The 26,011-nt window shown below is 39.1% G+C and overlaps 1 protein-coding gene and 1 non-coding gene across 2 annotated transcripts in view; one reads left to right on the top strand and one right to left on the bottom strand.

The window, feature by feature from the left end:
- Positions 1-26,011, bottom strand: part of L3MBTL4 (L3MBTL histone methyl-lysine binding protein 4) — a 381,883-nt gene that overhangs the window by 44,062 nt on the left and 311,810 nt on the right. The gene's annotated exons all lie outside the window — the stretch shown is intronic.
- Positions 2,155-2,261, top strand: LOC118619523. Its single transcript, XR_004957282.1, has one exon. It is a non-coding gene; the product is annotated as a U6 spliceosomal RNA (small nuclear RNA).

Below are 26,011 nucleotides of genomic sequence, written 5' to 3'. Positions count from 1 at the left end.
ACTAGAGAGGGGAAAGAGGAAGACAGAAGTAAAGCAATAACAGATACACAGCCAGACGTGTCAAAAATTGTTTTAACAAATTTAAAATAGCAAGGAATTATAACAATGCCCTATTTTTAGCTAGCCCACCTTTAAAATCTCTGTAATAAAAATTTAAAGTATCAACTTTAGTCACATTAGAATTTTTGGGGAAATGCTTTGGGACTGGAATCCTACTTAACTGTAAAATATTATGTCATCTGTAAAATATTATTCACCACTGGCTATCTCAGTCTGGGGTAGAGCTGGCCACCCTGAGAGATGGGAAGGGGAGCATCCTTGGCTTGCTTTTTCCCATGTTATTTGCAGGGCACTTTCTCATAGTTCTATTCCTTTCCCTTCCTTTTATCCAGGGGCTTCTGGGAACTAGATTTTTTTTTTATCCTCACCCGAGGACATTTTTCCATTTTTTGCACAGATAGAGTGGGAGGGAGAGAGAGGAAGAGAGAGAGAGAGAGAAACATCGACGTGAAAGAGACACATTGAGTGGCTGCCACCCGCATGACCAACCAGGGCCGGGGACAAACTGCAACCGTGGGAACTAGATTTTTATCAACAATGCATTCATTCATCCAAAGCTATGCCAAGCGCTTGGAAGACAAAAATACACCAGAATAATTTTTCACCCTCAAAACTAATAATCAATAGGAAAGGCAGGGCTGCAAAGAATTAGTTAAGATAGTGCAGTAAATGCAATGACAGAGTCATGTACTGAGTTCAAGGATGAGACAAAGAAGGAATGATGGCGGGTCATGGGAGGAAACGCTCACATTGGGTCTTAAGGCCAACAGACACTCACCAGGTAGGAGGGGTCTGGGGCCTGCCAGAAAGAGGGCCATGTGGCTCCATTAAGGAGATACAGAACTACATGTCATATTTGAGGAGCCACCATAAGTTGATATGATAACAGTGAACTCTGATGTGGGAGAAGATATGAGATATGAGGCTGGAGAGCAAAGTGTGTGCAGACAGTAAGACCCCCTAAGCCACATTAGCACTGTGAACACTTCCCTGAAGCTCCTGGGAAGCTGTGGCAGAGTTTTATGCATGGAGAACTCTTATCAGATTTAGGTTCTGGAAAGGTCACTCTGAGGACAGGGTATGGGTTGAAGGACTGTGAAACAAAGCAGATGAGCATTTTAGGTAGTCCACTGTGTCTAAGAGTTCTGAGAAAGGTGCTCTGGAGGCCTCAGGGCTTTTTTCTCTTTACTGCTTTTCATATCAAAGTTGTTTTAGGACATTTGTGATGTGTAAGGAAGACCTCATGACAAGGTTCTGTTTCCCATACTACATCATCTCCATATAAACTTCTCACTAGAGAGTTCCAGGCCTCCGAGCAGTGCTTTCTAAATAGATACCTTTGTCTTTCTGAATGAAATGAATGTTGCAGGTAAATCCAGGGACAACCACATGTTGACTGCACAGAGCCCGTGGCAGGTCTCTGCGAACTGAACTAATAGGGTTTCAGGACGTTCCATTGAATTTGAAAAAGAATATGCCCATTGTCATGGGTAAGAAAACAGCTTTTGATATTTCACCCTTTATTTCCAAACTTTAATACCCCCCCCCCCCACACACACACACACATACACAGTGTAATGACAAGCCATCCTGGATAAGCTCTTTGAGAGCATTAAATGTTTGTATTTTTTTAAATTTTATTTTCAATTTTCTTAGGATTAGGCACAATCAGTGCTGTTAATTACACCAAATGAGTACCTTTTGTAGCTCACCAAAGAAAATAATTCCACCATGAGATCCTTCAAACACAAATTTTATAAAATTATGCATTATAATAATAATTATACAATTCTCTTGGTTGTTTCAAACCCTGCAGTAAAATAATTAAAAAGTGGAATTGTAATTATAGCCATTCTTTCCTATAAGGACACAATGTGAATAAATACTGTTTTTTCCCCCAGTAGTTTTATTCATATAGCACAAGAATAGAATTTGCAATAATTCAACACACTTATGTATACTTCTAACTAAATATAATTCTTATTGGTAATTAAAAATAACATCTTTGCAATGAGAAGGTCTAGATTTTTACCTGTTAGTAAAGTTAAGTGAATACATGAATGAATGAGTCAGGAGCTATAAAAACCATGGACCGTGCTCGCTTTGGCAGCACATATACTAAAATTGGAACGATACAGAGAAGATTAGCATGGCCCTTGCGCAAAGATGACAAGCAAATTCGTGAAGTGTTCCGTATTTTTATTCAATGCAATCCCCATCAAAATACCAACAACATACTTCACAGAACTAGAACAAATACTTCAAAAGTTCACAGGGAACCAAAAAAGACCCTGAATAGCCACACTAATCTTGAAAAAGAAGAACAAAGTTGGAGGGATCACATTACCAGATTTCAGGTTATACCACAAAGCCACTCTAATTAAAACAGCCTGGTACTGGCACGAGAACAGGCAGATAGATCAATGGAACAGAATAGAGAACACAGAAATATACCCAAGACAATATGCTCAATTAATATTTGACAAAGGAGGCAAGAGCATACAGTGGGGTAAAGACAGCCTCTTTAATAAATGGTGTTGGGAAAATTGGACAACTACATGAAAAAAAAAATGAAACTAGACCATCAACTTACACCATACACAAGAATACACTCAAAATGAATAAAAGACTTAAATGTGACTCATGAACCCATAAAAATCCTAGAGGAAAATGTAGGCAACAAATTTTCAGACATCCTACGAAGCAGAATTTTCACTGATACATCACCTAAGGCAAGAGAAACAAAGAAGAAAATAAACACATGGAACTACATCAAACTAAAAAGCTTCTGCACAGCAAAAGAAACAACCACCAAAATGGAAAGGCAAACCCATTGTATGGGAGAGCATAATTGCCAATAATACATCAGATAAGGGGTAAATTTCCAATATATATAGAGTGTTCATAAAGCTCAACAAAAGGAAGACAAAGAACCCAATTAAAAAATGGGCAGAGGAGCTGAACAGACACCTCTCCAAACAGGACATACAAATGGCTAAGAGACATATGAAGAAATGCTCATCATCACTAATCATCAGAGAAATGCAAATTAAAACAACAATGAGGTATCATCTCACACCTGTCAGAATGGCTGCCATCAACATATCATCAAACAAGTGTTGGCGAGGGTGTGGAGAAAAGGGGACTCTAGTACACTGCTGGTGGGAATGCAGACTGGTGCAGCCACTATGGAAAACAATATGGTGTTACCTCAAAAAATTAAAAATTGAACTGCCATTTGACCCAGTGATCCCACTTCTAGGAATATACTCTAAGAAGCCTGAAACACCAATCAGAAAGAATATATGTACCCCCATGTTCGTAGCAGCACTATCTACGATAGCTAAGATCTGGAAACAGCCCAAATGTCCATCAGTAGATGAATGGATAAAAAATGGTGGTGCATATACACAATGGAGTACTATGTAGCTGTAAGAAAGAAAGATCTCTTATCCTTTGAGACGACATGAAGGGACCTGGAAAGTATTATCCTAAGTGAAACAAGCCAAGCAGAGAAAGACAAATATCACATGATCTCACTTATTTGTGGAATATAATGAACATAACAGGCTGAGGAATGGGGTAGTCCCAGAGACGTGGAAGTGGGGTACAGACTGACAGTCCTCAGAAGAGGGGGTGGGGGCGAAGAGATAAACCACAGAACTTATATGCATGTATGCATAAACAATGGACATGGATAACAAAGCTGGGGACAGGGCGAGGAGGGAGGAAGAGGGGGTATCAGTGGGGAAAAAAGGAGAAACATCTGCAACAAAATAAATAAATTAATTAAACAAACAAACGAAACAAACTTGGACCTAACAGAAATTAGCAGAGCCTCCCAGTGACTGAAGCAGCCTAGGATACCTGGAGAAGAATCACAGGCTCCAGCTCCTTGGCTTCATGCCTCTTCCTCTTCCAGAAACATTTCCCACCATCTCCTTCCCTCCCTGTTCCACAGTAATTCCTCTGAGTACTACGCACAGATGGGAGCCCCCTGCCCCAGCTTCCTTTGTCATGGACAACTCCAGGCCCCGGCCTGGCCACCTGTCTCTCTGTCCAGCATGAGCTGTAACTGCGTGGAGTTTGAGCCTGAGTCCTTCTGGTTTACTGCTTAGCACAAAGGAGGTGCTCAAAAAGATATTTTCTGGAGACTCTCAGACACCTTAGAAAATATTTTCCTAACTTACATTTAACAAACAGTTACATGGTGCTTATTTTGTACCTGTCACTCATTGTTCTAAGTCTAATAATTTTTTTCCTAATATCAGTTCCTCAAAATGACCAACCCCATTATAGGGGAGAAAAATGAGGCAGAGAGGAGTTACGTAATGTGTTCAAGGTTGCACAGTCACAGTAGGAGGAACAGGATTTGGAGCCAGGCAGTGTGGACTCAGACTTGGGGTGGGCACCCACTCTGCTGTGCTGGCCTCTTGCAGGGAAAGGGACCTGGGGTTTCTCTTGAGGCAGAAGCCATCTCCAGCCAGCCACCCTAGCAACAACATCAAGCCCATGAGGTAAATTGCTGCGATGAAGCCTGGCTGGGTATGCTGGCTGAGCTTTCTTAGGCTGAAGTAAAATTGCATCCTTATACCTCCATCCATTAGTCCCAGTTGTGCTCTTGGGAATTGCCTTGAAATAGTCCATTTTCTCTTCGACATATAAAATCATGATCTTATTGTACATGTATATGTCACACCTTTGTATGCCCTTACAAACAGCTCACAACTCAGATTTTTCCCCCAAAGCTGAGATAAGCCTCCTTTTCATCATCTTGATTTAGTGAAACTGCTATTATTAGAAGAGGCTGCATTGAGAAATGTGGTTTTTCAAAAATATATGTAAGGCTAACTTTCAAAATGGTAGGAAAATAGCCACATGGAGAACACCAGCTAGAGAAATGGCTGTATCCAGGGGGCTGTGGGTTTGATGCAAGGCCCTGACTGTCACCATCTGCGCTTTCCACAGGGCAACCGGGCCATGCAGGATGTGCAGGGCGAGGACACAATTCAGGACTTCTCAAACAAAACCGCAGCAGGCTCCCTGGATTTGATTAAATCCAGCGTCTCACCATTGTGTGTTCCACCAGGCTCCAGCTTCACCACCACGAGGAGTGAATGCTGAAGGCCAAACCTGAGACTTGGTTTTTTAAAATTCAACACATTACAGAGAGGCTATTTTTGAAAAGTTATTTACAGGGTGGCTTTTCTTATTTATGAAACTAAGAGAAATAGAAACTCAGAATTCAGCAAGGGTGAAGATAAAGGAAATGCATTGTTATAAAATCTAGATGTGTATCTTAGCTTTGCTTTTATAACTTTCCCTGAAGTTTGAATACTCATCTCTCCCATGTCACTTAGGGCACACCTCACATGTCTGTAGACACAGCTGGGCAGAGAGAGCAGAGGGAGAACCTAAAAGACAGATTTCAGGGTTGTAAGAACCAGGGCAGCGACAGGAAAGCAGAGCTAAGGAACAAACATATAATGTGCAGGGCTTGTGCAGGGGCTGGGAGGCATGGGGCATCCAGTGGTACCTCTTATTCCGAGCACTGCTGTTTCAGTTATTCTGAATCCCCATTAAGGAAGAAATTCTTGGGTATCACACATGTCAAGGTTAAAACACCATGGGAAACACGGACCTGGAACGGAGCCCAGTGAAGGTGTTGGGCACACTTGCCACTGCAGGTTTCTCAGGCACAGGCTGGGGTCTGGGCCCCATGCACTTGCTCTGTCTGTAATCATCCTGAAAATGAAGCCAGGAAATTTTCTACCTGAAATGGCTGAGTCTGACTGTGTCCAGTAGCTATGGATTAATATAAGTAGAGATTATGATGCACACTGAAGATGCTAAGAGCTAAGCATTTCAAGACCATTGATTAGGACCTGGAGAGTATTATGCTAAGCGAAATAAGCCAATCAGAGAAAGACAAATACCACATGATCTCACTTATTTGTGGAATATAATAAACAAAATAAGCTGATGAACAAAATAGATCCAGAGATATGGAAGTAGGGAACAGACTGACAAACCTCAGAGGCAAGGGGAGTGGACACACATAACAGTACGATGAAGGCAGGGAGGAGGGTGTCAACAGGGGAACAAGGAGGGACATCTGTAATAAAAAAAAAAAATTAATTAAAGAAGTTAATTGAGCCCTGGCCGGTTTGGCTCAGCAGTTAGAGCGTTGGCCTTCGGACCAGAGAGTCCCAGGTTTGGTTCTCGCTAAGGGCACATACCTCGGTTGCAGTTTGTCCCCGGACCTGGTTGGGGTTGTGTGGGTGGCAACCACTTGATGTGTCTCTCTCAGATCAATATTTCTCTCTCTCTCTCCCTCCTGCTCTATCTGAAGATAAATGCAAAAATGTTCTCGGGTGAGGATAAAACAAAACAAAACAAAACAAAGAGTTAATTGAAATCTTAAATTTCAGTTAATATAATTTAGCATATTAGTAAATTTTCAATATTATATAGTCTTGCATAAATATAATATTAAAATATTCTAAGATTAAAATATTCTAAATTGTCAAAAAAGACTACTGATTAACAATCTGGAGGCTTCAGAAAGCACACTGGGGACAGCAGAGTGTTGAGGGGAGGGTACTGTGGGTAGGAGGAATATCTTAAAGGAATAGGACTTCGACATTATTTTAGATATTAAATTCATGAATCTTTTAAATGGATAAAAGGAAATAAAGCTAACATCACCAATATTATAAACAGCTCATAATATTTTATTTTCCCTCCTGATTAAAACTCATTTAAATGCTTGGTAAATGGAGATTTAAAAGATGGGAAGGAAAACTACTAACCTAGGTGGGACAGATTTTAGAAATATTTTTCCCCAGTTATGTATTTCTTTCATAAGTTTAAATAGAGAATTTATCCCTCCCCACAAAATAAAAATAAATAAAATTAAAACCACAGATACAAAACAGCAACAAAAAGGCAAAGGCGTGTTTCTCCCAGTTGGCTATCTTGGCCCCAAATCTCTGCCCTGCTTAATTCCTCTGCCCTAAACTCCTCTTATCCAATCAATGACCAGGTTGGGTTGATGCTTCATCCTAAATGATTGATACTGTCAAATAAAAACAAAAAGAGACTTTATTCAAAAGGATTATTTGAAAGGGTATAAAGCTCTTGAAGGCTAGGCAAAAAGGGCTTTTCTTTAAAAGAGATTATACGAGGCACAGGATGTGGAGAGGTGGGATGGAAGGACCACAGGACCTGTTAGCGGCTCAGCTCGTTTTCCTGGAGGGCCCTTAGGGAGGGGCTGTCTGCTGGCTCAGGCTGAGGGTGACCCATAGTTTAGAGGCCTGGGGACTGAGAGAAACTTCTCCAAAGGTTGGTTCACAAGCCTCTTGCTTCCAATTCAACTAATCCATTATGAGGCAATCATAGGAATTTGGTGGGTCTGGGAATGGCCTTGTCATATGTGAACACTGGGGCACCCATGAGTGAGTGCTCTCTAAGTCATATGGCAAAGGGCGGTGCTTTGCTGTAAGCTGTTTCCCAGGACACAAAGTGTGGGAGAGTTCTTAGCTTTACTGTTTCCCAGGAGCACAGGGCTCAGGTGAAAAGAAAGTCCACACTGCAGTGCCTGTCCCCTCTCTGTCCTCACTGTCACCTCCTACCCAGCTACTTCCTGCAGTGCAGGCGATGGCCTCTGCCTCCAGGCTCTTCTATTTCTAAATCTCCTCCAACCCGCTTCAGGAATTTCTTCAGCATAAATCTAATAATGTCACTCTCCTAAAATAAAAACAAATTCAAACAATATGCTGAATTAAAATAATTCCCAAACTCTCTCCCATTAAGTCTAGGATGAAGTAAACATTCCTTAGCAGTGTGTTCAGGACCCTTGGCTCTCATGACCCCATTGACTGCCTCACCATGACTTTTTCTCTCTCTAGGAATCTCTTTTCTCATATTTATATTTGTTGACATTTTGCCCACTATTTAGGACCCAGTTCAAATTCTATTTCCTCCTGAAAATTTCTTTGATTCCCACAGAGAAAGACTCTTTTGCCCTCTTCCAGAATTAGTTTGAACTATTAGTTTGAACCTGTGAAAGTAGCATTTATCACATATTACGTTGTGTCTGTAATAATTGTTTCCCCTTCTGGGACCTCACTAAAGGACAACTTCTCCTTTTCCTGTATATTCCCCATGGTATTAACAGAAGATACAGCATTTAATGAAATGTGCTGAATGAAATGAAGAAAAAAATAAAATATGGTTTTATTACAGTCATTTAAAACATGCTAATCAGTAAGGAATATGGCTGTGAGCATTTCTCTTAACCTCCTAGAATCACACAAAAACAATGAAGAAAATAAACAAAACACCTCAAATTCCATTTTCAGTGACACCAGGAAGTAGATATATTCCCTAGATTCCAATATATCTGCAAAGGGGCCAGGAGCAACTGTTAACTGGCCAGAAGTTATACAAAGAAATGTGAGGAAAAGAAAGACCCAGTGGTGGCATATTTCTGTAATCACCCAACTCTGGAATGCAAACATATTCCTTGCTTCTAAAAATGGGGGCAGAAACGGGTGAGCAGGGTTAGTGGAAGATGCCCTCCTGGACTTAGTTTGTTTCAGTTAGAGGAGTCAGAGCTACATAAAGGATAATCCAGACAAGCTGTATCTGCAGGAATTATTTGGTCTGTGTCAGGCAAGAGGGAGAAAACCTTTAGTGTGAAGTCTGGGCCCATTCCCATCACTCTGCAGATATGTGCAAAAATCTAACACAATCTATAATAAGTGATCTAAAAACAAACAACAACAAAAAGAAAAAAAGAAAAGAAATTGATATGCTGTTGTGCAAAAATGTCATGAGAAAAATGTAGAAGAGACCAGCATAATCTATTATGAAAATGCACCCTGAAAATATGTTGTCACTGAGGAGATAGAAAGAGTGATCATATGTGTTGACATGCATTTAGAAACACAAAACAAAGCTTAGTGAAAGACCTAGCTCTATGAATGAAGGATACAATATAGAAATTCAATAATTCAAGGAAGATATAGCAAGTTGACAGGAAGAGAGGCAGGACTCAAGAAAGAAGTAAAAGAAGAAAACCATCACAGGAATGGAGATGACATTGAAAGGAACAAAAAAGGGATAACACATTGTGTACAATACACAGCAAGGAATATAAAAGATGAAAAATGAGAAATGCAGGCAAAATGAAATTTAAATTTAAAAAAGAATTTTAAAAAATTAGAGAAAATGATGCAGCAAATGCATAGAGCATCTCTGAGAAAAAACAAAACACTGAAACAAAATATTTAAATAACAATAAAAACAGCCCTGGCCAGTTTGGCTCAGCGGTTAAAGCATCGGCCTGTGGTCCTGAGAGACCCGGGTTCGGTTCCCGCTAAGGGCATGTACCTCGGTTGCAGTTTGTCCCCGGCTCTGGTCAGTTGTGCAGGTGGCAGCCACTTGATGTGTCCCTTTCACGTCGATGTTTCTCTCTCTCTCTCTCTAGTCCTCTCTCTCCCTCCCACTCTACCTGAACAAAAAATGGAAAAATGTCCTCGGGTGAGGATTTAAAAACAAAACAAAACAACAAAAACAAAACAAAACAAAACAAAACAAAACAAAAACAATAAAAACAATCCTTTCTTGAACATTTTGAATGTATATGCTTGAATATACTTGAATCTATATATTGAAAGGGTAGACCATGTACCACATGAGGTGAATCATAATTCAATAATGAGAAATATCTTAGTAAATTTATTAGAGTTTAAAGATAACACTCATTTGGGCAGCCAGGCATGCCTCAGGTATCTCCTCAAAACCTTCAAAAACAGAACAGAAGGGTTATGTCAGGAATAGGAAGTACCAGGAATCCATTTCCCTCTATACACAGCAATTGCACTGATAGAATCTGTCTGATGTAACTACTTTGGAACTGTGGACTCTATTTTAAGGCTTCTAGCTTCCAGAAGAAGGTTACATCACAGTTAATTTTGGTCATTTTTGGCTCTTACCATGGCAATAGCTATCCATTCCCACCCACCAGCCCCATGGCAGGCAGCTGTGCCAACATTCCTGGAGTGTCTTGCATGTGACTCTCAGGAGCTGAAAGTAGGTAATAAGGACTTTGTCCTTCAAATATCAAGAAAATGATTTTATTGCTATTTGCTGCTTCTGACTGTGGAGGTGTAGGAACAGAGGCCACTTTTGTTGTTGTGATCCCCACAGGCTGAAGTGACTTCCAAGGTATTTAAAGAGTGTGCCTTAAATTTTTTTTACCTTAATTTTCTCCCTTTCCCCTCTTGGAGACAGGAATTGAGGATTAGGACAAGCTAGAGCAACTAACCGTATATAAAGGAGAATTTAGAAAGTCACTGCCCAGGGAAATATGCAGGCTCAGAAAAGACTTGAGAAGACCTTAAGTTTATACTTAAGGCTGATCCCTAGTACAGAAATACCTTACAACAATTAAAAACAATAACAAAAACAAAACAGCAAAACTGTGGTAAAGGGGAAAACCTGATTAATAGAGATACTGTATTATGAGATTCAAACGTCTAGGTTTCAACAAAAAATCACAACGTATACAAAGAAATAGGAAACTATGTCCTATTCAACAGAAAAATACACATAGAAATGGTCTCTAAGAAACACCATATGGCAGACTTACTAGGCAATGACTTTAAATAAATTAAAAATGCTCAAAGAGCTAAAGAAAATGTGGACAAAGTCAAGTAAAGAATATATGAACAAACTGAAACATCAATAAAAGGACAGAAATCATAAAAAGAGAACTAAAATATTCTGGAACTGAAAGTATAATAATTGAAATAAAAAATTCACTAAAGTAATTAAAAACATCTTGAGTAGGCAAAATAAAGAGTTAGTAAACTTGAAGGTAGGACACTTGAAATTGTTAACTGAGAAATAGAAAGAAAAAAGATAAAAGTGAATAGAGTCTAAGGAATCTGTTGGATGCATCAAGTGGACCAACATATGTATTATGGGGGAAGTGAAAGAAAGAAGGAAAGTGAGAGAGAAAGAGAGAAATACAAAGGCAGATATTTTATTAAGAGAAACAATGGCTGAATGCTTCCCAAATGTCAGGAAAGACAAGGACCTACAAATCTAAGAATCCCATTGAACTCCAAGTAGAGACCTACAATAAGACACATTTTAATAAAACTACTGAAAGCCAAAACAAAGAGAGAATCTTGAAAGTACCAACAGAACAGTAACTCATTATGTAAAAGGCTCCTCAAGAAGATTATCAGAAGATATCACAGCAGAAACCTAGGATAGAGGCAGTGGTATGATGGATTAAAAAGCTGAAAGAAAAAAACTCAACTGAGAATTCTATATCCAACATATCTGTATTTCAAAAATGAGGGAGAAATTACGACAATGTCAGACAAACAAAAGTTGAAGGGATACACACTAAACCAGCCCTACATGAAATGCTAAAAGGAGTTCTTCAAGTTGAAATAAAATAATGCTAGACAGTAACTCAAAGGCACACAAAAATATAAAGTTCTCTGGTAAAGATAAATACAAATATAAAAATAAGTATTATTGTAATTTTGGTTTAATTCTAATTATATTCTATATGATTTAAAAAACTAACACATAATGAAACAATTATTAATCCATGTTTTTGGACACAGAATACAGGAAGATGTAATTTGTGATATTGAGAACTGAGAGGGGGGATGGGAGCAGGGAAAGAGATGTCAGTGGGGGGGGAGGACATCTGTAATATTTTCAACAACAAATATATACATATATGTGTGTATATATATATATATATATGTAAGAACTAAAAGGTCGTGATGATGAAGTTGTGTAGGAGCAGAGTTTTTATATGCTATTGAAGGTAAGCTGTTATAAATTCAAATTAGAGTGTTATAACTTTAGAATGTTAAATATAATACTGATGGTAACTAGAAAAGGCTACAGAGTATACACAAAGAAAAATGAAAAGTGAATTACAATGTTTCAAAACAAAAAATCAATTAAACGCAAAAGAAGACAATAATGTAGGAAATGAGGGTCAAAAATCCTATAAGGTATTAAAACAAATAGCAAATGGCAGAAGTCCCTTATTATCAGTAATTACTTTAAATGTTCCCTAATCAAAGGACAGATCATCAGAATTAATAAAAACACATGATTCAACTATATGCTGTTTACAACAGACTCATTTTTGATCCAAAGACACAAATAGGTTAAAAGTGAAAAGATGGGAAATGACATTCTATGCCAGCGGTTCTCAATCTGTGGGTCGCGACCCCTTTGAGGGTCGAAAAACCCTTTCACAGGGGTCGCCTAAGACATAACAATAGCAAAATTACAGTTATGAAGTAGCAATGAAAATAATTTTATGGTTCATGGTCACCACAACATGAGGAACTCTATTAAAGGGTCACGGCATTAGGAAGGTTGAGAACCATTGTCTATGCAAATAGTAAGCAAAAGAAAGTGGAGTAGCCAGACTATTGCCAGACCAAAGTGACGTTATATTAAAGAAGTTAACAAGAGAAAAATAAGAATTATATATTAATAAAAAGTTAAATACAGCAAAAAACATAGCAAAATAAACATTTACACACCTAATAAAGACCCTCAAAATATATAAAACAACAACTGACAGAATTAAAGGGATCAACAGACAATTCTAAAATAACAGTGGGAGACTTCAATACCAATGTTTCCATAATGGATAGAACAACCAGATAAGAAGATAAGTAGAGAAAATACTTGAATAACCCAATAAATCAACTAAATCTAACAGAGATATACAGAACATGCTACTCAACAACAGAATATACATTTTCTCAAGTGCACATGGGACATTCTCCAAGATAGACCATATATTAGGACACAAATTATCTCAATAGATTTTAAAAGATAAATATCATACAGAGTATCTTTGGTGACTACAACAGGATGAAATCAGAAATCAGTAAGAGCTGGAAAACTGGAAAATTAACAAATGTGGAATTAAAAAACATACTCTGAGACATTCAAGAAGTCCAATAGGAAATTGCAAGGGAAATTCTAAAATACTTAGAAACAAATTTAAATGAAAACACAACATACTGAGACTTACGGCATACAGTGAAAGCAGCGCTAAAAAAAAATTATAGTTGTAGATGTTTACATTAAAAAAGGAAGAAAAAACTGAAATCAACAATGACTTTACAACTTAAGGAACAAGGAAGTAATAACAGTGAACTAAACTCAAAGCAAGCAGGAAAAAAGCTTGTTTTTCAAAAAGATTAACAAAATTGACAGACCTTTAACTAAATTAACTAAGAACGAGAAAACTCAAATTACTAACATCAGAAATAAAAGTGAGAACATTACTACCAATTCTATAGGAATAAAAATAATTAAAATCAAGTACTATGAATAACTATGCCCACAAATTGAAAAACACAGAAAAGTACAAAAGTTCTTAGAAACATAAACCTATCAAGACTGAATCATGAAGAAATCGAACATCTGAATACACCTATAACTGTAAGGAGATTAAATCAGTAATCAAAACCCCTCAACCAGATGGTGTCACTGATGAATTCCATCAAACACTGAAAGATCTTACATAAACTCTTCTCAAACTTTCACAAAAGCTTAAAGAGGAGGCAATACTTTCTAATTCATAGGAAGGCATCTAAATTGGAAAGAAGTAAAATTATCTCTGTTTGCAGACAACAAAAATTTATATATAGAAACCCTAAAGAAATTCTAAATTGTGCAACAATAAACGAATGGATAAACAAAATGTAGTATATATATAGTATAATATTATTTGGCCTTAAAAAACAAAATTCTGATACATACCACAACATGGATGAATCTTAAAGACATTATGCTAAGTAAAATAGGCTGGATTCCAAAGCTAAATATTGTATGATTCCATTTATTTGAGATACTTAGAGTAGTCAAACACAGAGAGACAGAAAGCAGAACAGTTTACCCGAGGCCTGGGAGAGGTGAAAGGGTGTTATTTAATGAGTACAGGGTTTCAGGCTGGGATGATGAAAAATTACTGGAGAGGGATGGTGGTGATGGTTGTACAACAATGTGAACATGTTTGATGCCACTGGACTGTTTACTTAAAAATGGTTAAAACAATAAATGGTATGCTATGTATATTTTATCACAATAAAAATTTTAAACACTATAGTGGAGCTACATCAATGACACACTCCAGGAAAGTATGTTATGCCTGACTAAAGTGTCCTTCAAATATACAGGCTATAGACAGTTTTGAACATGCAAGAACTCAGGGAATATGTTTCCCACTAGTTCTTCTTAAAAATGTCACCAGAAGAGGAAAAGTACAATCAAAGGACTGGTGCTGAGCCACACCTATATTTAACTTTAGATCTAAAAGAGGATAAGGGTGATGGAATGGTTTATAAAACGTGCTAGACAGTAGAAAACACTGGAAAAGGAAGGGGGAATAAGATAAGAGGTAGAATAAGTTCTTTGTTTGCTAGGTGTATAAGAACTGTGAGTCAAAGGATATCACTTAAAGACAATAAATCAAGTAATAGAAGTACACACATGTTTAACAGTACAAAGATAAATATCAGTTAAGATAATATTACTGACTAAAATCTGGTGTGAAGGGGAGGAGGAGTAAACATTGATTTTTTATGGCTTAGAGTAGGAAACATGTAGAAGACGTCCTTTCAAGAGAAAGAAAGCTAAAATTTTTATATAAATTTAAAATTATAATAGTGAGCATTTAAAAACCAAATCTTGTTTAATTTTGAAAAAATCACATATGAAAATGTCAGAGCAACCAGATCATATATAAAAGACTTTAAGTAGATAATAGAAAATAAGAAATGCTGGGGGGGGGGGGGAGTAATCACAGAAACAGAATTAATTTACAAAAAACTACTTATTTCAAGTCTGTAAATACATTTAAAACGCAGATTAAATAGATAATTTTCTGCGAAAATATAATTTCTCCAACCTGCTCCCAGAGAAAATAAAAAATTTAAACAGAAGTATTTTCTTCATAGATGAAAGAGACAAAAGTACTGAAAATCTTCCCTCACAGTACACTCTCACAAGTGCTCCAGGTCACTGATCTGTGTACTTAAAAAGGTCTATCCAGGTGGTGTTTTTTTTAAATCCTCACTCAAGGACATTTTTCCATTTTTTGATCAGATAGAGTGGGAAGGAGAGAGAGAGAGAGAGAGAGAAACATCGACATGATAGGGACACATGGAGTGGCTGCTGAGTGGCTGCCTCCCGCACGACCCAACCAGGGCCAGGGACAAACTGCAACTAAGGTACATGCCCTTAGCGGGAACCGAACCGAGGTCTCTCTGGACCTCAGGCCGACGCTCTAACCACCGGCCAGGGCCACCCAGGTGGTTTCACAGGGGACTCCTACCAAGTGGTTAGAGAGCAAAATGTTCTAGTGCTATTTAAACTCCTTCAGAGCACAGGAAAAAGGGAAACTCCCACATTCATTTTATGAAGGTGTTATAATACTGATCCCCAAATTTGCCAAGGACTGCACACACATACACATCAAAGAAAACAACAGACCATTTTTGTTTATCAATATCAAAGCCAAAATCCTAAATAAATTATTAGCATGCGAAATCATGTACCATGACAATATGAGCTTTATCCCAAGAATGCAGAAACAGGAAATTTATTCATATCAACAAGTCTAAAAAGAAAAAGTATATGATTATCTCTATAAATTTTTTCATTTCATTTTATTTTTTAAATTTATTTTTATTGTTGAGAATACTACAGATGTCCTGCATTTGCCTCCCTTTGCCCCCTCCACCTGGCTCCTGTCTGACCCCAGGCCTTCACTGCATTATGGTCTGTGTCCATGGGTTATGCATATATGCATATATGTTCTTTGGTTATTCTCTGCCCCCCCCCACACACACACCCTCCCCTCTGAGATCTGTTCTAAGCTTCCATGTTTCTGGATCTATTTTGTTAGTTAATTTACTTTGTTCATTAGATTGTGATATTTATTTGTCTTTCTCTAACTGGCTTATTTTGCTTGATTTTTAAAAGGCTAAATTTATTGAAATTCAACAACCATTACTGATAAAAACACTCAATAAAGAAACTGACTGGTATAGTTGCTTAATATGATAAAATATCTCTATTTTAGTTAAAAACTTAGCTTCATGCTTATTGACAAAGCACTAAAAATAATTTCAAACAAATATGTGGACAAGGAAGATGCCTCCTATCACCAATATTACTCATTATAGGCATACTTGTCCTACAGGGGGCTATACCAATACATTTAGACAAAAGAAAGATATGAGAGAAGTAACCTTGGAAAGGAGAAGTTAAAACCATCATTACTGCAGATGGTGTAATTGTAAACCTAGAAAAACATGAGAATCAAGTAACAAATTCCAACAAAAAATAAGAAAATTTAGTAAATTAGCATGGTACAAAGGTAAAACACTGTATCAAAAGTGCTCATATACACAGATAACCACCAGTTAGAAGATATAATGGAAAAGCCCATTTAGAATAATCAAATACCTAGGAAAACATTTAATAAGAAGTGTGTTAAGACTTATATGAAGAAAAAATTAAAACACTACTGTGGGACACAAAAGAAGATTCCAGAGAACTTAAAAATCTCAGCATGTTTCTGTATAAATAGAATCAACATCATAAAGTTCTTATTTCTATCTAAATTAATCTCATACATTTTAGAACTCAATAAAAATACCAACAAACTGATTCTGTGGTTCATATGGAAAATAAAACCAACAAACAAATAAGAACAGTGATGAAATTTGATTAACAAACCAGATATCATAAAACTTCAATAATTAAAATGATGTGACACAGGTACACTAACAGACACACTAATTGAACAGAGTAAGAAGCTTATAAATAGACCAAAGTTATGGAAATTTAGTGCATGCTAAAATGGCATCTCAGATTAGTGAAATAATACAAACAGTGTTGAATCAACTGGGTAGCCCTCTGAATCAAAACCAAATAAAATAAAATAAAGTTAAATTCATAGCTGACATGACACATTAGGTAAATTGCAAATGAATACAAGATTTAATGTAAAAAATAAAAACCAATGAAAGTACTAGAAGAAAACATAGCAGGATTATCTCATGGAATAGGTAAAACCTTTCTAACTGGGGTTCTGGGGACACTGCTCCTTCTCTGTAATCATGTGCCTCCTCTCCCTCCCAGGAAGTCTGTGGCCTTGCCCTAGGTTTGGTTTCTGGTATATCAAGGGCAGGGGACACTTAATGGATGGTCCATCTGTATATGACACAGACATGTCAGATAATTAAAAGGATACAAAGTGAGGCAAATTTCTATCCAAGGGTTTGGATTCTGCATAAATTCCAAAACTAGGTACTGTTTGTTACAATTGCCTTTCTCTTTTGCCAATGCCTTTATAAAACCTGAAGTTTACTAATTCTAAGGACCAGGCACAAGTTAGTCTGTGTACTCTCTGACAGAAACCATTCCGACACACAAGCACCTCTCCTGTTTCTGCAGACCCCTTAGGAACCTATTTCAGGGTTTAACAGCTCTCAGGGGGCTGGGAATTCCTTCTTGCACAGCCAGAAACATTAGTGATTGTTTTTAGCAGAAATTCTAGGGCAGGGATGGCACACTGGGATGGCATACAGGTGTGGCAAGTATGGGGACCTGGTAGAGCTTGGGGAGATTCTCTGGTTACAGAAAGGCCACTGGGCAGTCAAGGACTGGAGGTCTGGGCAACTTACAAAGTAAGGGTGGCAGCCCTGGCCAGTTTGGCTCAGGGGTTAGAGGATCAGCCTGCAGACTAAGGGTTGTAGGTTCGATTCCCAGTCAAGGACATGTACCTGGGTTGCAGGTTTGATCCCCGGCCCTGGTCAGGGTCCTAAGGGAGGCAAGCAATTGATGTGTCTCTCTCACATTGATGCTTCTCTCTCTCTCTTTTGCTCTCTCTCTAATATCAATAAAGAAAGGTATTTTAAGAAATAATAAAATACAATACAATAAAATAAAATATAAAATAAAAAAAATAAAAGTGAAGGGTGGCAGAGTGATTTCAGGGTTGAAGCTTCAGGCTGTCAGTAGCAGTGTGTGCTTTAGAGGAGTAAAAATCAGCCCAGTATGAGGCCAGCCCCCAATTCCCCAGAGCAAGAAAATGGACTGGGTGAAGAAGTTGGGGTCAAGGCCAAATAGACCTCCCCAGGAGCCTCCCAATTTCCCCGTCCTCCAGGCCTCTCTAACTCATGAAATTATAACTCTGGTATTTCCAAAGTGCGCAGACAAGTCAAGGTTCTAGAAGCCAGTTTAAGTACAGGTACACAAGGATTCCTAGTGCATCCTCTATCTTTAATGTTCAAACTTATTTCATTTACTTCTATTTTTAACTAAAATGAAGAACAAAGCTGACTACCATCTCTTATATGACTCAGCCATGGGCCTACGAATCATATTTTAGTTAGTTTCTTATTTAGGATTTAAAAACGTACTTCAGCCTACCCCTCCCCCCCTTTACAGTTCTTGTTTGTGGCTCTTCAAAATCTGTATTTGCCTTTTCTGTCCTCATCTGAATTATAGTTATGATTAGCTATTCAACACGATTTTTTTAAGATAGTAAACTGAAGGTAATACATTTCTTATAAGAAACCTTTACTCTCTCTTTTTTTATAAGACAGGCATTAAAACTTAAAAGCCGGAACATGAAATAAGATGTACCAATGAAAATGTCACCAAGTGAGAGTTTAGATTTTAAAATGTTGCTAATCTAATAAGAAACACAGGATGAATGTGGAGTGTCAAGCAACTCTGATATGATCCATTTTATGCCTTTTAAATGTCCTCCGAATTTTACATAACAAATAGTTTGTGATTCATTTTGATCAGTAATGACTCAAATCATTAAAAAAAAAAATCAAATCCGCACAAGTAATTGGAAAGCAACCTCTCTGAAGCCTGTGAAAATGGTGTCACTAGTCAGTCGCTTGTGTTGTGGAGTCTTAACTCTGTGCCATTTCCTTAGCAAGACAAATCTGGTTTCAATCTGTGTGTCTTCAATTTTTATCAATGTTGGCCTAGATTTCCAAAGCTGAGCTAAAATGGAAATATTCTTTCCCCCCTTTAACCCATCTGTCTCCTTTTATTTATATAATATTTTTCCTTGAATAATTCTAAGTTTTTTAGAAAAAAGACAAAATGGAAGTAAATGCAAAATGTTTCACTGCAGAGGGAAACTTAGGATGTTCTCTTTAGCTTTAAACCCAACAGGGCCTCATGCCCACCCCAACGCAGTAAAAGCAGTGTGAACTGAGGCACCAGAGCCACACGGCTGCTTCTCCAGGGCTCCCCGTCCCTTCAGAGCCTCTTTGTCAAGTGCCTAGTGACTCCTCCCAGAAGACAGAGGACTGTTTCTGAAACCTGCTCATGCTGGCCTCCTTACTCCAGAGGGAGGTACTCGGGCTGGTGAATCACTTTGCTAAGTACCAGCACGGGAAGGGCTTTCAGTTATGCAGGCTCTGTTGTTACTGCTTCTGACAGAGGAATTGATCAAATTATGGTGTCTCATTGAGGGAACTTAAGAGCACATTACCAGTAAAAAATGATTTCTAAAGAAGACTTAATTATTACTATATGTGTTTTTAATGTTGGCTGAAAATATTCAAGAAGCTAAAGTGGCATATGACAAGTCCTCATTTAGTCTGTCAGCCATAATTGTATATTCGGAAAGATATAAGAAATTGGAAAGATCAAGAGGTGGTAGTAGATTCTTTTGACATTTCAAAATAATTGCCATATTTGCTGGTGAGGTCAAAGTTTCTGCAGACTGAAACCTCACAAAGATCGTTCTTATAATTTCAGAGAAAATTCGGAGGGGACAGGTGACAAGTTGATCTTGTGTTCTGACTGATCTACATCTGAATTGTTCTTTAATCCATTTCCATATTTCCTGGTCGCCAAGGCTTTTTAACTTCCTACTTAATTTATTCAAAATGAACCACTGTCTCCCCCTTCTCTTCTGGCCAGTATTTATTTACCATTGTGAAGGTGGAACCCATCGGTACCCCTGCCACACCCCACCATCTTCAGCGAGCAAGTGCCCATCAGTTCCTGGTAGACTGCACAACCTCAATACAGTGGCTTTTTAGAAATTCAATGAACCCCTTAGAGAAAACAGAGGCCACACTATTTCCCTGTGTTCATAATTTCTTGTGATAACACAAATACATAGTACAAAATAACAGAATTTGGGGTGAAGGAGAATTGTTAAAGAATTTTTTTTTTAAGCCAAGGAAAGGCCATTGCTCCCTGTTTAAACAATGGCCTGAGCTGCTTTTCCAATTCCCATTGCTGGTAAACTTTGCTTCTGGATAGAAACCTCTCTTTTTTGGTCCTTTAGCCTGAAGCACATTAAAATCAAGTATTCCTTTAAAACAGAATATGTTGGTCATGTGTGCAGGTGGACACTGCAGGTGCTGGTTCAGGTGCCTGCATTGCAGTGCGGTATACTAACATCTATAAACTAGATACACGTGACAGAAGAGGCAAAAACACGATGTCGAGATCATAAAGGAATAAAGATGAAGAGTTGAGGAATAGCCCTGGCTGGTTTGCTCAGCGGTTAGAGCACCGGCCTGCGGTCCAGAGAGACTCAGGTTCAGTTCCCGCTGAGGACATGTACTTTGGTTGCAGTTTGTCCCTGGCCCTGGTTGGGTCGTGAGGGTGGCAGCCACTCCATGTGTCCTTTTCACATTGATGTTTCTCTCTCTCCCTCCCGCTCTGTCTGAATAAAAAATGGAAAAACTTCCTCGGGTGAGGATTTAAAAAAAAAAAAAGAGTTGAGGAAGAGCTATCCTGAAGAGCTGTATGGAAGAGACACGGCAAGGGCACTGGGACTTTTCAAGTTATATTTACTTGCCAGGGAGGAGACAGGAAACCTCGTGAAACAAGGCAAACTGTCAGAAAGGTAATAAAAAAGAAACACAGATTTCAAGCCCCTAGCATAGAAAATAAGTTTTGAAAAGATATGCAAGCATCTGATTTTGAAGTCAGTTTTGCCAGAAATCAATAGGAGTGACCATTTTTCTCTTTTGATTAGTGCAATGCCAATAAAAATATATTGCAAATACTAAACACTAAAATCCTGGCATTTTTCACTTTAAACTCTAAAAACCCATGAGAACACATGCAGTCCCTCGGGGATCTGTGCACTTTGTTAGATAAGCTGCACTCTACTTCTCATGCAGGCTTGTCCCTCTTGTCCCACCTCTAACCCACTCTCCCAGCACTGGACTCCCCTCCTCCCATCTTTTCATCCAATGGGCAGCCAGAGGCCTTCACTGTTGCACAGTCCCTCAGGCCTAAAGGATCAGAGTGATCAAGTGGATCACTTCTGTACACGTTCACTCTTCTAAGGGGAACCAAATCAGCAAACCTTCCGCAGCCACTACCCGCCGGGCCCCTGTAGGTTCAATTCAGATGCTAGGAGCAAATGTCCTAGTTTGGGCTGACTTTCAATGAGTACCTAGAGGCAGGTAGTGGCAGGCAAACACCTGCCTATTGGCAACAGGAGGCAGTTTTTTAAAGGTTGAACATAATAGTGGAGAGAAAATTCATTTGCTCTTGTTCTGTGCCAGCTTTATCTCCTTCCAGCTTCTTAACACTATCTTTTCATCTACTTTTTCAGCTACACTTCGCTGGAACATCAGTCTTGTACTAACTCAGAACAGAGTGTTTAAAACCTTTAAGTTAAATACTTTATTGCCTTACTTGTTCCATGATGATGAAGATCTGTGCTCTTCTTCTGCTCCTTAAACTTCCAAGCAACTAGTGATTCCTGCTCAGGGTCTGACCCCCACCTTTCACTCATGCCTTTCCCAGCTCTAGGCCCACCCTTCACAGTAAACACCCATTGGTCCACGCTGTGTCTAAAACCTTCCTGAACTGGTCAAACATCCCCCTCACCTGGTGTTGAAGCACATGCACGCCTTCCCTCCATAGCTCTTCCACAGCTGTCATTTCACATTGTATTCATGTTTTTTATTAGTCTTCCTCTCCCACTCTAAGTACATAAGGCAGACAAGGCTTTCATTTTTGTCCACCACTCAATTCCTAGCATCGGGCACATATTAAACACCTAGAAATATTTGCTGAATGGCTAAATAAATAAAAGGGATTAGTCATATATATATGATATGCTCTCTGAACCATATTCTCTTTTTCTTCTAAGACTTTCCTGACAGAAAAGAAGGTTACTCAGTTTTCTTTATTAAATTATTTTTTCTGAATTGATTTTTGAAAGAGAGGAAGGAGAAGAAGAGATAGAAACATTGATGAGAGAGAATGCCACCCACTGGGAATTTGGCCCACAGTCTGGGCATGTGCCTTGACTGGGAATCGAACCAGCAACCTCTTAGTGCATGGGTCGATGCTCAACCACTGAGCCACACCAGCCAGGGACTTACTCTGTTTTCTATCCAGAAGCAAAGTTTACCAGCAATGGGAATTGGAAAAGCAGCTCAGGCCATTGTTTAAACAGGGAGCAATGGCCTTTCCTTGACTTAAAAACAAACAAACAAACAAACAAACAAACAAACCCAAAAAACTAGCCTGAGAGCAGGCAGCCTGGGGTAGTGGTCTATGAGCCAGTTGAGTAGATTTTCTTTTAGTCACTGGTTACAAATCCAGTGTGACCTAAAGAGACAGAATTCAATATTCTGGGCCTCAATTTCCCCTTTAATAAATGAAGCTTTTGCTCCTTTTGCCTCATATAGGACTACTGACTTATCTGAGACTGTTAGTGTGGCAAAATTTATCTTTAAAAGTGCTGTATAAAAATATGGTTACACAAATATAGTGCATTTTGAAAATAAAACACTTCATGGAACTTCTACCATCTTTTATAATTTCTCATACCATTACCAAATTCCCTTGAATGAGTTTCTTTCTCTTTAAAGGAGATATAGTTTCACAGAAGCTACCTTTTCAGTAAACAAATTATCCATCCACCCATCCACCCTCCAGGAAAATGGTTAGTGAGCACAAAGTAACACAAACAATACAATACAGTACAATGAGAGGAGAAGTAGGAGCTGCCATGACAGCAGGAAAGGGTTCCCCGGCCAGACCATGAGGTCAGAGAAGGCTGCCAGGCAAGTAAAGTCAAAATTGAGCTCTAAATCTGGACTCAGGAGTTAGTAGGTGAAGGGTGTGCATGCAGGTGACAGCAAAGAGGGTGGTGGGTGGGGTTGGACAGAAGTAAATGTGGAGGCCCAGAGGGGAGAGGAGCAGAGAGGTATCTACAACAGAAGGGCTGGTGGGAGCAGGGAAAGGACATGGGGAGAGGGGAGAGGGAGAGGGAGAGGCTAGAAGGGAATGGATGATGAAGGGTTTTATTCAGACAGCTTGATTTTATCCTAAAAGCAATGAGGAAATTTTGAAGAGCTTCAAGTAGAAACATTACATGATTACATTTGACTTTCAAAAATATGATTTTGGTCTACAGTGTCAAGAATGGGTTAGCGGGGGCCATGGTGAAAACAGAATGAACAACAAGTGGCCCTTGCAGTGATCAGGCTTGGTTTCAGGAAGTCACAGTAGGAATGGAGAGAAGTGGACGATGTAAAAAGGAACAGGACTCAGAAACAATAGGGTGATATTGGTAAAAGGGAGAAAAAGCACTGCTATTTTTCTGGCTTCTGGCTTCAATTTGTGGAAGGGGATGCCATATGACACAGAGCCTGGACAAAGAGCGGCTCTTTGGGGAGCAGTGAGAATGTGTAGGTTCTCAGAGACATACAAATGGAGTGTCCAGCAAACAGCTACATTTCTGGGTCTGGAGAGTGATGTGGGTTGAAGACACAGGTAGATTCAAAGTGTTCAACACATTGACAGCTAACTGAAGCCATGGAATAGATGATATTCCTCAGAGGGAATGTGTAAAGAAAGGAGAGGTGGGATCCTTTAAAAGGAGAGGGCCCTGAGTAACTCGAACCTTAATGAGGGGCAGAGGAAGATGACTCTGTAAGGAAGTTTGAGGGGCTGGTGATGGTCTTGTGGGAGGGGAGCCAGGAAAAGCTGGTGCTGATAAAGCTGCCAAGGGAGTGGGGTATAAATCATGTTGAGGGCGGCCCAGAACTAAGATCTAAAGCAAGGTGTGTTTCTAAACACTGTGACAAAAATGTGGAACTTGGATTTCTATATCCCTGGAGAGATGGGGCACCCTTAACGCCTTCCTTTATGTTGTGTCCTCTGGGAGAATTCCTTGACTTCTCCAGCCAGAAGTGACCACCATCTCCAAATACATGGTTGGGCAAAAGTAGGTTTCCAGTTATTTGTATGTAAAACAATACAAAAATTAATGAATAATAATACAAGAATAAACTCTTTTTCATGTACTCACAACTGTCAACCTACTTTGCCCCGCTCTGGAATTTCTGAGATGCTATCATCTACACTGAACATTGGGAATTAGAAAACACATAAAGTACGATCCTTGAGAAGAGAGAGTATTTACGTAAAAATAAGTCATACCTATTGTTAGAGTCTGAGAGTGCCCCGAGTCTCCCAGAGACCTTCACGGCCAAACAAAGGGCCAAAGAAAATTTTCCACTTGTCTCCTAGTTAAACCTCCTCCCTTTCCTAGCTTTTTTCCAAGGACATCTTGAGAGCATCTTGAGCCTTGAGAAAACCATCTGCAGGGTGTACATGCCAAGAATGCTTCTGCAAGGCCAGCTAACCTCTGATATCTGCTTCTGTATATCCTGCTTGCTTGCAATTTGCACCACAAGCCCCCTATAAAACTTAGCCATTTTAGCTTCTCGGGGCTGCTGCTCTCGGCTGCGTCCGTAGACAGCAGACCCTGCATGCAGGCTTTAGCATAATAAAGCACCTTCAAATCTAAAGGATTGAGTCTGAGTGTGGTCGATCTCCTGGGTTACAACACTATACTGAGTGAAGTTCACACTGCATGTCCTATGAATGTCACAGGAGTGCTCCTCTGGGGCAGTCAGAGGAGGCCTCACTGAGAGGAGGTTTGACTTAGAAAAACAGCATAAGGTGTATACTCTAGGCAGGGTTATCAGTGGGCACAATGGTGTGGAAATGGGACTCAGCATAGTTTATCTGGAAAACAAGGAATAGATCAACAGATCACATGGTTGGAAAAGGGGACTCTTGTAGGAGAACAGCAAGGGACATGGCTAGAGCATTTGAAGGGTCCAGGTGGAGGTGGTTCTTGAAAGACAGCTGGGATTTTGGACTTTAAGCCACAGATGATGGAAGCCAACTATAATTGTGACTCGTTGGACACCATTCAGCTCTTATCTGTGTAATGTTATCCATGTGATTATGACTCTAATTTCTTGTAAAGCAATCTGCAGTTAGGGGCTGCAGTGTGAAGAGGCAGGCTAAGCGGGGTCTCTATCGCCTCCCACTTTCCCCTGGGCAGAGCTGAGGCACAGTGTGGATAGAGGGGCAAAGAGCACATCTGAGTTATTATCTGGGGGGTGAAGCCCACTGATTCCATGGGGTATAAGGTGAAAACACACTCTGAGCCGAATCCTAGTCCTGCCTATACTAGAAATTAGGCAAGAAGAAAGAAAGAAATGACAAGAACTTGATGTGCTCATCAGAAGATAGCATTCCCCCACCCTCTAGAAAAATATTTCAAAAGCTGATTTTGAAAGACACATGTAAAATGGATTTAAACGCAGTTTCAGTGAAAACAGCTCTGGGCCTCCGGTGATGGAACAATCCTGGAGAAGTGACAGTGAGTGACACTGGCCCTGTGCAGCCCCAACAAGAGGAAAAACCGAGTCACGGAGCAGCAGCTGTGGATTTTGTTCATTTTTTATAGATTTTACACTATAGTTTTAAATGACAAATACATGTATGTCAGAAAACACTAGTGTCTATTAACACACATTTTCTGAATTGTGCTGGGCAC

This window comes from Molossus molossus, unplaced genomic scaffold (genome assembly GCF_014108415.1).
Source record: "Molossus molossus isolate mMolMol1 unplaced genomic scaffold, mMolMol1.p scaffold_m16_p_6, whole genome shotgun sequence".
In the NCBI taxonomy this organism is placed as follows: domain Eukaryota; kingdom Metazoa; phylum Chordata; class Mammalia; order Chiroptera; family Molossidae; genus Molossus; species Molossus molossus.
Note: the sequence above shows the minus strand (reverse complement) of the source record. Positions and strands in the feature narration are given on the sequence as shown.